The sequence below is a fragment of the Periplaneta americana genome, chromosome 2 (assembly GCF_040183065.1).
Source record: "Periplaneta americana isolate PAMFEO1 chromosome 2, P.americana_PAMFEO1_priV1, whole genome shotgun sequence".
NCBI classification, from domain to species: domain Eukaryota; kingdom Metazoa; phylum Arthropoda; class Insecta; order Blattodea; family Blattidae; genus Periplaneta; species Periplaneta americana.
This window is the reverse complement of record NC_091118.1, coordinates 176778946-176794673: the sequence shown is the minus strand read 5'-3', so window position 1 is coordinate 176794673 and position 15728 is coordinate 176778946.

Here is a 15728-nt window from a genome sequence, read left to right as displayed (position 1 = left end):
GTTTTTCTTTCCGCAGGTCGTTGTCATTACAGAAGATGTTCAAAATGTCCACCTCCTGCTTGAATACAGACCTCACATCGATGTCTCATTGACCTGCGAACACGATCCCAAACTCCAGGAGTATTGCGTATGTCCTCAGAACATGCCACAATTCGATTCCGAAGGGATTCAAAATCAGGCACCGGAGACGAATAAACCAATGATTTTAAATGGCCCCACAAGTAGAAATCGAGAGGGTTCAGATCAGGTAAGCGTGGAGGCCAAGCAATTGGGCCACCTCTACCTATCCATCGATCAGGAAACCTTCGATCCAAGTACCGGCGAGCCGTACGACTGAAGTGTGCAGGAGCGCCATCATGCAAGAAGTGAATGTGTTGACGATTGATCAGTGGAGTGTCTTCTAAAACATGAGGTATGGTGTTTTCCAGGAAGTTTGTGTACGCCTGCCCCGTAAGTCTGTTTGATTTGAATACATGTCGCACAGTCTAACGCCTACACAACACTGAATGTAACCTTCGCCTCGGAATGAACTGTCAGAGTGCCCTCGTAATGTCTCCTTTGACGGCAACGACCTGCGGAAAGAAAAACGTTCCGGTGAATTTCAATGCTGTGAAGGTCATAACTCGGCAATGAAGCATTTCCGGACACATTTTGTAATGAACTATTTTGATTGTCTACATGTGGGAAATACATACCTGAAATTATGCCCCGTATTTTTTAAACAACCTGTGTATATATATATATATATATATATATATATAACTGCACCAAAATCAAACACGCCAGGAATGAGCGAAACTCCTCCAGAGTGAAGTCAGTTCTGTCATTCTGTGAAGCGTGTGACAATTTATTTATGTTAAAACCCTTTAGTCAATGTAGTTTATGCAAACATTTGGGTAAAAAAGGCAAAAGTATAAGTCGAGGGCCATGAGAAAGTCCAGAAGTCATACTGACAGTGTTGACACCACGAAACCAGTTACGTTATATTTATGCACGACGCCAGTTCAGGATTAAAAGTTGGTATTGATTCTGTCCCTGAAAATTATTAAAAGTAGCCAGATCTAGTGACAAAGTTGCTAAATTGATAACACTGCAGCAACGGTTGTCATAATGTAGTTTCATACACGGCGAACTTGATGCTAGCTTCGCTTCATCTTTGAAAGCGAAGGGAGCATGAAGTCGGCCGTGTTCCATAACATCGAGTATATTGTAAGAAGTAACAGCAAGTATTTTGTATAACAGGTACAGTACTACTAGTATTTAATGTAACAGTGATGTTTTGGAACAGGCCGTTGCGTTATTTTATAGTTATAACTCATAAAGTAGTTCCATAACATCGAGTATTTTTTGTAACGGCAAGTATTTTTTGTAACAGGAGTATTTAAGGGGAAATGGACGTTATCGCATTCAAAGTAATGGTAAAAATAGCCTATCTTCAAGCGGTCAAAATTGTAATACTATTTATCACAGCTCTTTCTTTTTTTAGTGATATATGTATACACATTTAGCTTTAAAATGAAAGAAGAATGGTTAATCTAGTGTAAATCTTACCCTTAAATTAATTTTTGAATTTAATCATGTTTTTTATATAAATTCACTACATACCTGTGATTAGGTACACTCTATTCACTTATCATAGTACACATTGAATTAAAATTTTGGCCACTTACTGATAATAGATACTAAAAAATACCCTACTAAAATTATTAAAATATCTGTAATATTATGGGCATACGGCTTATACTAATCTTCAATTCCTTTTTAATTTATTGACGGTGATGATTGCTATAAGCCCTATGCCCATAATATTATAGATACATGAATAATTTTAGTAGGGTATGTTTTAGTATCTATTAGCAGTAAGTGGTCAAATTTTCAATTCAATATGTGATACAATAAGTGAATAGAATGTACCTAATCACAGACATGTAGTGGATTTATAAAAAAAATTGTGCTTAATTAAAAAAATTAATTTAAGGATAAAGAGTTACTCTAGAGTAACCATTTTTTTTTCATTTCAAAGCTTAATGTGTATACATATATCACTAAAAAAATGAAAGAGCTGTGATAAATAGTATTATATTTATGACTGCTTGAAGAGAGGCTATTTTTACCATTATTTTGCATGCGATAATGACCAACTCCCCTTAATGTAACAGTGGAAGAGCCACGTACTGCTAGTACGTAATGTAACAGTGGTACTTAGGAACATGTAGGACGCTAAATGATCACATACCGGTACTTCCCTGTATGCCATGTGATGCAGTACGATGTCATAATGAGTCGAGATGTGAATTCCTGGAAATGAAATCTTTTCTAATGCTAAATTGAATTCATAGATCAGGTTTCTTCGAAGCAGAAAATGTAATGTAATTTTAAATTATTTGTAAATTAGTCACGAAATCGAAATGGATCCCAGTGGTAAATAAAACCTAACCTATTCTTCCTCTTCTGCTTAGCTGAAGTTCACAGTAGTGTTCAATTTCTCCAAAAATGCGTAAATAAAAGCTATAATCATTTCGGCCGTGCTAAAATTCATATTAATAATGTACCGTCATGAAGAATAATAATCTCATTGTAATGAAATATGAAAACTTACCATTGTACTTTTTTTTAATCAGAACTTCAATAATAGTCATGTTTCAACAGAATTGGTAATGAAATTAAAACTGTAAAATATTTGGAAATAAAACATAACCTATATATTTTCTTCTCCCTTGATAAAATTCACAATGTAGTTACTATAATACAGGCATTATGATATTTGATAGAATGCTATACTTCATTAACATCAGTTCCAAGATAATGTGTACATTTTTTAAAGACTATCTTCGCATCTTTACTATTTATCTTTTACTTTAGTTTCCAACATTTATTTCAGTACGACGAAACGATTCCCAATTCTGCTTTCAAACAGTGGCGCCAACTTATATGGGTTCGTGGAATCCGAGCCCACCCAATAATTTATCGTGTTGTGAGATTTATTTAACTTAAGGCTCGTCAAATGTTTGAGCCCACCCACTGTTTTCCAAAAGTTGGCGTCACTGCTTTCAGTAATACCAAACATGTTCCGTCCTGTGGAACAGACGTTGTCATAATGTAGTTCCAAAGTGCAACGAGTATTTGTGATCGCAAATATTTCGTACTAGCTCAGAGCAACACTGTTATTTTGATACATAGTGTTCCAAGGTGCTGTTACTTTTTGGAACAGTTCCAAACAAAGAACGGTTACAAAATAACAGTTACGTTATTTTTCCCCCACTTCTACTCTCAATGCTAGTGCTCCAACACCGATAAGCGGTGGCAACTTTGATTGGCACGTGAGAGTCGCAAGCTCTAGCTAATTCTTGATTCTTCCCCGCGAGCGGAGATTTTCCACTCCGAACTGACCCGGGCAATTGAGTTTTGGAATTCTGTGCCGATAGTCCGTGTGAAGCAAATAAGACTGTAGTTTTTGCTGGTTTTAATATACACTGTGTCCGGGACAAAATTTACCAATAAGAAAGTTTAATAACTCGCGTAATAATGGAGATAGGAAAATGAAATTTGCGGCAAATGAAAGAGGGACATTTTAAGTTTTATGTGTGATGTGGCAACATTTGGCCATTGTTGTTGACATAGTTGTAATTAAAATGGCGTTCACAGTGCAACAAAAAGTTCAATGCTGCTATTGGCTTGCCGAATTCAAGTATCCGAAGATAGTGAAGAGAAGATTTAGACAACAGTGGCCTGAGAAGCAACCACCAGATAGGCACACAATAACAACTTTGCATAGAAAGCTTCTTGAGACCGGTTCTCTTGTAGAGAAAACACCACGCGGGAAGAAAGTGACAGAAGCGCAAGTCGACAGAATTCAGCAAGCTTTCCAACGGAGCCCGTGTAAGTCTGTTCGCCGTGCCAGCAGGGAACTTGCAATTCCAAAGTCAACTATCCACGATGTTCTGCACAAGAGGTTACGTCTGGTCGATGTGGACCTATAGCATGGCCTCCCAGATCCCCAGACCTAACCCCACTGGACTTCTTTTTTTGGGGATACATAAAAGACATTGTGTACAAGACTGTAGTGGCAGATTTGGAGGATCTGCGTCGGAGAATTGTCGCTGCTTGTGCAACTGCCACTCCAGAGAAGTTACGAAACACATGGCAAGAACTTGAATATCGCCTGGACATCTGTCGTGCTACAAGAGGTGCACACATAGACGTTTATTAGTGGTCATTCGAAACTTTGGAAGTCCCTTTGTCAATTCCCGCAAACAGCATTTTCATCCATCAATTATTTGGTGAGTTATTAAACTTTCTTATTGGTAAATTTTGTCCCGGACACCCTGTATAAGATTTAAAAACTGTTAGATTTCACAAACAAATTTGTGGTCTAACGTTTGGGTGAAAATTTCCAATCTCACAATTTGCCAGAAAGTGTAGTGTCAGTGATAGGACAAGTGCAGTGTATTCAGAATCAGCTGTTCCCACAGCTTCCACCTCAACATCACAGCCGTCAACAATACAACCAGACTCCGCAGAATAGGGTGACGACGAGGAAATTATATTTTTCTCCGCATATGTATGTTTTTTCTTATTTTTATTTAGTGATATTTATTATTAATTTTTAGCGACATTTCTGGGGATTTTTTTAACAAACTTTGGAGAGATTTAACTACTTTTTGTTGAAAAGTTAGCGAGATGTAGGGCGATATGTTGGCAACAGTGCCCTGCATACTATTGTTAGCTTTGTAACGTTTTACGTATAACATAATTTTGGAATTTAAAATATGTGGAAAAAAATATCGCATGCATTTGTTGTTGAAATGTTTGTTTCTGACATGTTAAGTTTACGCCTTTAGAGTTATCTAAGTGACATCTAACACTATTGATTTAGCGGTAACGTTTCATAAGTGAGAAAAATCCAACGATATACCAAATTAATGTAACTTTTACCGAAAATTATGGCGTGTGTGGCTAACTGCAGCAGAAATCCACTTTGCGTGGCGTAACAGTGACAATAAAAGTATATCCTCCGAAACGTAGGAATATTTTTGTTTGTGTTGAATCTAATAATATGACACAATGGAACATTACAGAGAGAAAAAGATAAAAAAAAAAAATCGTCTGCCCTCAACAGAGGGTGACCACAAGAATACAGAAGGCAATAATACAATAATGAATTTACGAACAAAGTTGAAGATTAAGATTAAAATTAATACAGTGTTATTAATAAGTGAAAGAAAAATTAATTTAACTTAACATATAGGCCCAAGTAGTAACTTCTTATTTGGAAAAAATCTCTAAGAATTTTAATTAGAATATATCTTGATTTTCATAGAAATTAATTTTTAGACTTTTAAGGATATCACCGGTGAATTTTGGTAGGGTACCTCTTCATCCAAACAGGAGGTCTCTCACAATCCATTGATTAATTGGAATTTTATATTTTTCTGACAGGAATGGAAGGCAGGGTTCAACATTTACTTCCTCCGCCTAGAAGGTGTTCCTTTCGAAGCGAATGGTGGGATCTAAAACCAATGTTAATAATTTCATTCCTTTTAAGTGCTATGATGTCAGCTCTCCGACTGGAATCTTCTACAGAAAGACAATGAACTTCCCCATGCGCTTCCCATGCACGTTGCTGTAGGATTTGAGCTATAGATGCTCTGACTCGATGGTGACGATTGTTTCGCAGCAGTTCGGTGCTTCTGCAGGACCCCAGCACATGTCCAAGGGTTTATGTATCGTTGCATCCGGTTTGACAACAATGGGTTGTGCTGAAAGTTCGCAGGTACCGACCTTTCTGCTGTCAAGTTGCAGTTATTATATGGAAACAAATTTAACAGATTTTCAATTCCGATTATTGCGTGTATACGCATTTGTTTTAGGACCGGTTTCTTCAACCTTTGTTAAATTATAACAGTTTGTTATTCCATTTTAACTGTAAACTTAACAGTTGAAGCATTTCTTCAACTACTGTTAGTACTAACAGGCTGTTAAAACCTATGTTAATTTAACTGCCCAATTTCATGCAGTTAAATCATTTAACTATCTGTTAGCATAGAAGTATCCAATATAGCTGGTGCGTTAGATGCTGCTTACATATCTGGATTACTTAGAAAATGATATCCATGAATACATAAACAAAGGGGATTTGACAGAACAGAAGTTCATACAAAGGTATATCGTCGCTTAAGAACCAATACCGCGTAACTGACAAAATGTAAATTTTACAGGAGAAGGAAAAAACCGAATAAAAACCATAAAAATAACGCAATAGTCTTGAAAAGTGGTGTATGGCTATGAAATAGCATAACTAAATTTGTAACTAAGTGAAAATGGATGATCATGGCCGTAGACATTTGGCCATGTCACTTACGCGGTATTGGAACTCTGCCGTTGACTACATTTTGTTAGTTACGCGGTATTGTGAGACAACTTTAGCAGCTTCAGGACACATGCTGACAAGCGTTTTCTTTGCGTGAAAACTGCCTTCTGGAAATATTATTCGTGCTCTTGTATATGTCAATGTGTTATCTGAATTGTTGTCCTACCATCTGACTTGAGGTCAAGGTCGGTAGGCTGTAGCTTGAATCAGCACTAGATTACGTTCCAGACAATGATTGCTGCATTCTTAGTCAATCAAATGCTGAAACTATGGGAAAGGAAAAAGAAAACACAGTTCAATGTTTATTGTAATAATAATAATAATAATAATAATAATAATAATAATAATAGGGATCGATGGCGGGCTTATGTGAGGGCGGCAATGAACCTTCGGGTTCCTTAAAAGCCATTTGTAAGTAAATAATAATAATAATAATAATAACAATAATAATAATAATAGTAATGACAATCTGATACCAGGTACTTTATTTTCACACTACGTATATGAATAGATAAGTAGAATTGTTGCTAAAACGTTGCTGACAAATATGATTTTATAATAAAATAATTAATAATAATAATAATAATAATAATAATAATAATATTATTATTATTATTATTATTATTATTATTATTATTATTGACAATGGACTTGACTGACTTGCGAATAATGAAAAGAAAATCATATAAAAATATAATAATGATGATAATTTTTCAGGCACAATATTCGTTAAACACAATAAAGAAATAATTATAGGCCTATGCTGAAATCACAAAAACTAATCCTTGAGTAACCCTAGTGTGGAATACTATCATAATAACTATGGCACAATCGGTTCTATATACAGTAATGTGATGGTAATTTAGGCAGGCTACTAATGCTCTTTTTTTACTGTGCTTTTGCACGAGAACATGACTATTTTTACTGAAGGGACGTCATCAGTACTAACCAATATTGCACAGTTCATTCTTTAATTCCCAATGTACACAGAAACATCTTTTTGCAAACCTGAATTTTTTTCTCATCAACTTTTAGGTTGTAGACAAATGTTCTCTTTCTTCTCGATTCAGAATTTGTACTGTCAGGTCTTTTCGTAGATTTGATACATAAACGGTCCTCTGTTCCCAAGTCATAGATTTACAGAATGCCTGAAAGATGTCTTCTCTCATTAGAAATTAAATTACAGCCCATTACTTTCGAATTTTGGCACATTTTATAACTACACTCTGGCCCCAAATTCCTTGCATCTCTTTCCGTATCATGTGTTACTTTGCCATCTTTCGATCTCTTGTAGCTAAGATAAGCTTCCTCTTCCATTCTAAGTTTTCTATTTTTCATTTTCTTCCACTTACCCTTTTGCGGATTTGAACTTCTTTTTCTTTTCTGTCAAATTTCCATGAAACGCTTGTAGATTCATGTCTTTACCTTTTTCTGGCGAATGTAAAGATGTAGAATAAGTAGCACTCACAATTCTTCGGGGTCGTCTACATATGAAGACGCTTCCGAAATTTGGTGTAGATCCTTCATTGACATGGTATTGTCTTCAGTTTCTGTCCTCTCCTATTTCCAGCTGTATTATTTTAATAGCATTGCTTTAAATCATACCAGACTGCATAATACGATCATAACATTATCGGTAACACTGGACGGATAATCCCTGATCTGCAGCAGCCCATTTCCAGAAGGACGGTTTTCTTTTGCATTTGAATTATCAGGCAGTACACCTACGAATAAGATGAGATTACTAGTGTTTATAAATGTGATATAAATGGCTTAAAAACATGTGCAGTAAATATTATCATCAATTTAGATCTTCCTCCTACCGGAGGAAATGGAAGGAACCAAGCTCAGCACCACTAAATGTAGCGCAAATTATTTTAGCGGCCCCATTCATGATTATTTATATTAAGCACTTAAATTAAGTTTGCTGTTATGATTCCGTAACTGAAGAAAAATAAACGTTTAATAACTGTGATACTTCTTATGCCATACCTTTGTTAATGTTCACAGAAGTTTCTCCCGTCTTGAATGCAGAACATAGCACAGATAGGATTTCGTTCTCGCTAAACTGACTGTCGTCTGATTCATTTTCCATTTCTTTTCTTGTATCTGTAGGTCTATACAATAATAAAATATTAAATGTACTATATTTCAGTGAATGAACTTGGAGATTCTGCGGCAATTCAGCTCAACTAACATTCAATTTACATTAGTGAAATAATTCTATTATATTTACCTTTTAAATAATTGAAAGTGAACACTTCTTTAATCTTCTCAGAATATTACACACTGTTGATACAATTTTACAAGGCAGTAACGAGAACCAGCTTCCGTACTGAGGGCGTAGACATAACAGCCTATCTGTTGTCAGATACGCGGTATTTCCTATAGACTTCTCGTGACTTCAGATACGCGGTATTGTACCCCCCTCCTTCGCACGCAGGCCATTCATGCAATCAAATTCCCGGGCTTGTCAATGCATGCAGATGACAGTGGAGATACCATCTGTGCAAAAAAACAGTTTTGACCAAAAATGTCAGTTACGCGGTATTGGTTCTTAAGCGACGATATTCTATTTTCTGCCAAGCCTCACTTTTCGCTTTCAACTTAGATCAGTTTGTGTGTTTATTCTCATTAATTGGTTTATACTGTGAAATAATTTCCAGCAGAAGGTTTCTTTCGAACGAAGAGAAATTAGTTCCAAGATTTCTTTTTGTTCCAGTATTTTCCATTTCATAACAACAATACCAATACGCCGCTCCACGCTATTGTGATACAGACGAGGAAAGAAGCAGAAATCAAACCTGAGAGAATAGAAAAACTTCTATTATCTCTGAATCAAACAACGGAAACAACCGAGAATCGCAATTGTCAGAGTTCAGAAAACAGAAGTGAGCCTATACTTGGTTATAGGTTATGGTTAAACTCTAGAATCTCTGGTCCTAACAGAGAGTTAACAAACATAATGTTAAAATATGAAATGTAAAGTCGAAGAAACCCAATATTTTTAACAGCAATTCATATTTTTAACTTACAGTTAATAAACGCTATGTTAGGTGCATTTTAACAAATGTTGAAGACACCGGGCCTAATAGTCTTTGGTTAGCTTTTATCATTAGAGATATTTTATATACTGTTTAATATTTTTATGCTCGACCATGCCGAAACGTAGTAATTATACACCTGGTAGCAGACCTTTAATGCATGTCATTAAAGTACACCTACTCATTAAAGGTCAGGTCTTTCAGCCAATGACGACTCAGGTTACAACTGTTCAGCCAATGACAGGTCAGCTTTCTACCGTTATAAAACCGCAAGTATTGATTGTTCTCGGATATGCAATCGAAAGAGAATTAGCGAAAAATCACGGAGGCTGGAAATCCAATACTGTCGCAGAAGGTTATGTTCTGTTACTATAATAATTAGCGTTAATTGTAAATAATATTGAAATAAATTCAATTTGTCATCTCGTTTTTCAATGTCTAATTTGATTTCGATGTTATCTCTGCAGGTTCTTATGGCCTAGCAAGGTCAATGTGGACATCTGTTCCTCGGAAAAAAATAAATACTTTCGCGTCTGCGCACATCTCACAACATACGGAGCATTGCTGAAGGTCAGATACAATTAAAATTAATAATATCAAGTTAGAAATATGGTCGAGCATAAAAAGTCGTATGAAACTCGCCTATAATGGTAATTAAGAAGCTCGTATGAAAATTATGAAACTCGCTTGCGCTCGTTTCATAAATATCCATGCTCACTTCTTAATTACGTTCATCTTAGGCTCGTTGCATAATGTACTATTATTATACTTAATTTTTAGTTATTATACGACATTAAAAACTATGGTCTTATGCGGATATTAAGAGGAAGGCGGAAAATATGTAAGACTCGAGAATTATTCTGTGTTTTCAGTGAGAGACTTCCCTTTGGCAGAAAACTATGAAGGAATGGAGGATGGGATCTATCTATCTATTTGTTTTGTACATAAAGCATAAATTAAAAGATATTATTATACTTTACGTAATAATTATTATTACTCAGTCAAATGGCTAAAAATGTGGCCTATAACTTCGAGAGCATTCGATGAAGAATCGGTGGAGCGGAGAAAAATTCTCTTCGGCACCGAGATTCCAAACCCGGGTTTTCAGATCTACGTGCTGACGCTCTATTCTCTAAGCCACACCGGATTCCAATTCCGATGCAGGATTGAAACCTCTCAGTTTAAGCTCCATCTCTTAGTTTCCCTTTAGTGGCCAACCTTCATGCACTGTATCACAGATGTGTGACCGTGGCATATGATAATGCAGGATTCCTGTACGGAAATGTCATATATTATGTACTTCGGTACATCGCATTAATAATACATGCGTATAATATAATCACTTAGTGATTTAAGACGGCGATCATTCCGTCGGATCCCGGCCACTTAGTCACTCGTAATGAGTGCACCTCTGCATATTGTGACAGCTGCAACGGGGTTCGAACGCGCGTCCGACAGGGCGCGCGGCAGACGAAACGCTGGTACGGTGAGCATCTGCATGCTGAAGGGCAGAGGGGGTGTATTACGTCAACGCGCGAGGGGAGGCTGCGCGCGCAGCTGCTACTTGCGGAGTGAAGAGGGGAACGGACCCTCCCGAATCTTCCAGAGAAGTCCGTCCGAAGTGGAGATATCCAGATAATTCGAGAGGACACCCGTAGAAATTTCTCGTACGGTAACTATGATTTTGCTATAAAAGAAGAAACGCGAGCGAACTTGGGCAGTTTTTCAGTTTATTCAGCCAGTCAGTCAGTAAGCCAGTCTTGTGTAGCAGTGAAGCCAGCTTCGAGACCAGAGCGCGACTTGAGTTGTGTCCGTAACTGTGGAGCCTGAAGCCCGGAGTTCGAGTGCAGTGGACCGCAGTTGGGGGACCTGAGTTCGAAGTTCAGCGGATCGTCTCTGAAGGTCTGTGGTTCGAGATTCTGTGAACGCGAGTGACTGAGCTAGAAGAACTAGCCAAGACAAACGAGCTATGAACTGAGAACTGACCGTTCTGTGTTTTAAATATTGCTTTGTAAATATTAGTTAAGATTAACAGTTGATTGTTGTTCGTGTCCAAGTAAATTGTCATTGTCGTCAGTGGAGTGCACTAACGAATACTGTGTTACTGTGTGGAGAGCAAATCCTATTGTTGAGATAATAAAGTTACATTGTTGTCTAGTTTAAAAAGTTACAATATTAATATGTTGTACATTGTGCCACTGTCACACGTCTGTGTCACAGTGCATGAGGATTGGCCACTAAAGGGAAACTAAGAGGTGGAGCTTAAACTGAGAGGATTCAATCCGTCATCGGAATTAGAATCCGGTGTGGCTTAGTGGATAGAGCGTCAGCACGTAGAGCTGAAAACCCGGGTTCGAATCCCGGTGCCGGAGAGAATTTTTCTCCGCTCCATCCATCCTTCATCATATGATAACGCAGAATTCCTGCACGGAAGTATCATATGTACTTCTGTACATCGGATTAATATAATTCGAGAGCATTGTTTTTTCCCATATTTCCTTATTAGAAGTTTTCTGTTTATTTTGGTGAATTTATCTACTATCAAATTTTGGAACATCCTGAATACATATTAGTCATGTCAAAAATTACATTTTTTTTTTGGTAGCAGTGATTTTGAAAGCGTGTGTCCGTGACAATCACGAAATAATTTTTTTGCAGTATCATGATAAATTGGAACACTCAAGTAACACACATTTGCAAAAAAATATTTTCTCAACTTCACTCCTTGTTCCATATGAAAGAATTTCTACCACTTACTCTAAAAAAGAATCTTATTCAGACGCTTGTAATGCCCCATTTTGATTATTGCGATTCCTTGCTAACTAATGTAAGTTCACTCTTAGCTGAGAGACTACAACGTGTTCATAATGTGTGCATACGATTCATCTGCAATACTCGTAAATTTGACCATATAACACCTTCCCTCCAGTTACTTTCATGGGTGCGTCTGAAGGAACGAAGAACAATACATTCACTGTCTCTTCTGTTTAGAATCATGCATACTTCTACTCCGAATTATCTGTTATCGCGCTTTCAATTTCTTACAACTCTTCGAAACCGACATGAAGCACTTCTTTCTATCCCTCATCATAGAACGTCTTTATACTCATCTTCTTATACTGTAGAAATACCTCGCCTCTGGAATTCGTTACCTAATGACGTCAGGGACTGCCGGACTTTATCACAATTCAAAATTAAATTGGAAAATTTTGTCTTAGTTAATGTTTTTAGGTATTGCTAGAAGTATTGATTTGTGTTTTTTTCTTTCTTTTTCTTTTTTAATCTAGATTAAAATTGTAAGTTTCTTGTTTATGTTACTTAATTAGTTAGGATACACTTAATTATGATACTTAATCACTCATTTAAAGTTTGTGTGACTGCAACCTGTGTATATTTTTGTGTGGCTTTACTTTGTTTATAGTGTTTTTTCTCTCTCTCTTTATTTTTTGTGTAGCTTTATTTTGTAAATAGTGTATTTTTTTTCTGTTTATTTCTATTATTGTATTTGTATTCCTGGTGTTGTGGAAGAGAAGGCCTCATGGCCTTAACTACACCAGAATAAATAAATAAATAAATAAATAAATAAATAAATAAATAAATAAATAAATAAATAAATAAATGATAACGGGAAGGTGAAAATATTTTAGAATCCCGATTTCGTGGAGAACGAACCTAAAAGTCTTCATAAGAGAGAAAGAGAGAGAGACGCTTTGAAGTCTGGGAAATGAAAGTTTCGTGTTTATAAAGTAGGATTACGGAGGTAGCTTCTGGACGCAATAGCGTGCCGGCATGCGAGGCGTAGGCTTGTGTTGTCTAATCATGTGCGGATATTGTTTACCGTGAGGTTCGCGTTTTCTCGTGAGATTGCAGACGAGCACAACAAACATCCAGCGACGTCAATGTAATCTCCGCTGGCCAGCCCCAAACCCCTCCGAGCACAGAATCAATAGCATCGCCCGAGTCAACAAAATCATCTCAACTGATACAATATTTCAAGGGGAGGACGGACGTCTTGACTGTCATCGAGTGTCCACTTTCTTACAGCATAACACATACTTTGATTCTGAAGCACTGTCATCTGTTAATCCAGTCACGCTTTCCCATTCGTTCACTCTTACACACATCCACTGATCTATTTTATCATCATCATCATCATCATCATCATCATCATGGTTTGGGCCATTTGGTCCGTTCCTTCTCAGAGAAATTGATCTTCCCTTCTATTATAAGTTCTACCTATACTTCGTCGTCGAACTGGGGTATAGTTCAAAAGTAATTCTGGGAACCTGTCTTAATGCATACGTTCAATAGATAGATAGATAAGATAGATAGATAGATTAGATAGATAGATAGATAGATTAGATAGATAGATAGATAGATAGATAGATAGATAGATAGATAGATAGATAGATAGATAGATAGATAGATAGATAGATAGATTAGATATAGATTAGATAGATAGATAGATAGATAGATAGATAGATAGATAGATAGATAGATAGATAGATAGATAGATAGATAGATAGATAGATAGATAGATAGATAGATAGATAGATATAGATATATATATATATATAGATAGGTAGATAGATAGATAGATAGATAGATAGATAGATAGATAGATAGATAGATAGATAGATAGGTAGATAGATAGATAGATAGATAGATAGATAGATAGATAGATAGATAGATAGATAGATAGATAGATAGATAGATAGATAGATAGATAGATAGATAGATAGATAGCTTTATTGATATAGTTCACAAAAGTACAAAACTTAATAATTTAACAAAAGATCTATATACAAATGTAGTTCTACATAATAAATATACAATTTCCTAAACTAATTAATCTATCGCAAATCTCAATAATTTATCGGTTCAAACTTGCATTTACGTCTGGTTTTAGTGCATGTTTAAACCAATCGTGATAACCCTTAAGACTTTAAACCTTATTTATTTGCTCCTTTTCAAAATCTAATTGTAATATTTAGGTCTTATTTTACATAATAATTTATTATTCCAATTAGGTGATCAGATGTCGACATACTGTAAGTCATGAACCTGAAATAGCTGAATCGGTACATTCCATATGTAGGTTAATCTTTCTTTCTTGCAATATTTTCATGTCAGCAGAAACGTTTGCGTAACTTCTATGAAGACTACCGCATGACTGCTTAAAAACAAACTTGACAAGTTGCTTACATAATCAACCTCAATTTAGTTTCATCATTGTGTCGCATGTACTCATTATCGATTCATTGCTATTATGATGACTAATAAATTCATTATAATTGCATTCTTATTGAAATTAAAATATATTAGTTAACCAATTTATAAAGTCAAATTTTCTTCTGAGCTTTTACTAATTAATATAGCTATCGGAATACATTAATAACTACCTTAATTCTCTATTTTCAATTTTTTTATTATTATTTTAAAAACCTTGACGTAATTCTATCTTATTTTCAAAACCAGTCTTCTTATCTTATTTAATTAATAATAAGTTTTTCTGATTTTAGGAAAATTTAATCTTTGTTGATGCCTATCTCTTAGTAGGTAGTTTCGTTCAGTATCTATAGTTTTGATTGAATCTACTTTATTTCTGTTAGAGTTTCTATTTGTCATTTTACCTCGTATTAACTGTTCGTCACCTGCTTCTACTTCATCGGTCGGTATCGCACAGCTCCTCCAAAGATACGTTCAATATGTTCTTTCCAGTCTTCTTTACATTGTAATAATTTGTCATTGAGGTTAAAAATCTTAAGTTCACCACGTATGTCTTCAGATCTTTTATGATCTAAGAGAGTAAACCCCGCAACCGATCTCAAAAATCTCATCTCTGTAGCCTCTATCTTCCTTCTGTCTGATTTATTCAAAGTCCAATTCTCGCTGCCGTATGTGAGCGTAGGAACTGACATAACTTTATAAAATTTAAGTTGTGTGGGCTTCAAAGTTTTACGTCCAAAGATCCTTCTTATAGTGCCACACATTCCTGGGAACTTATTCACTTTATAAATTGTATCGTTTTTATGGCAGTATGATACATTGCACCCTAGATAATTGAAGGAGTTAACTTGTTCGATTATTTTACCTTCTGTGACTATTTTAACTCTTAAATGGTATTTACCTATTAAGGCCATAGTTTTGGTTTTGGCTGATGAGATCTTTAAATTATGTTCTTTTATTATATTTATAAGTTTATTTGTTGCTAATTGCAAACAGTCTTCCGAATCATTAAAAATGACCATATCATCAGCAAACAAAATAGTATTTAAAATGCGATTATTAATAATAAAATTCTTAAAAGGTAT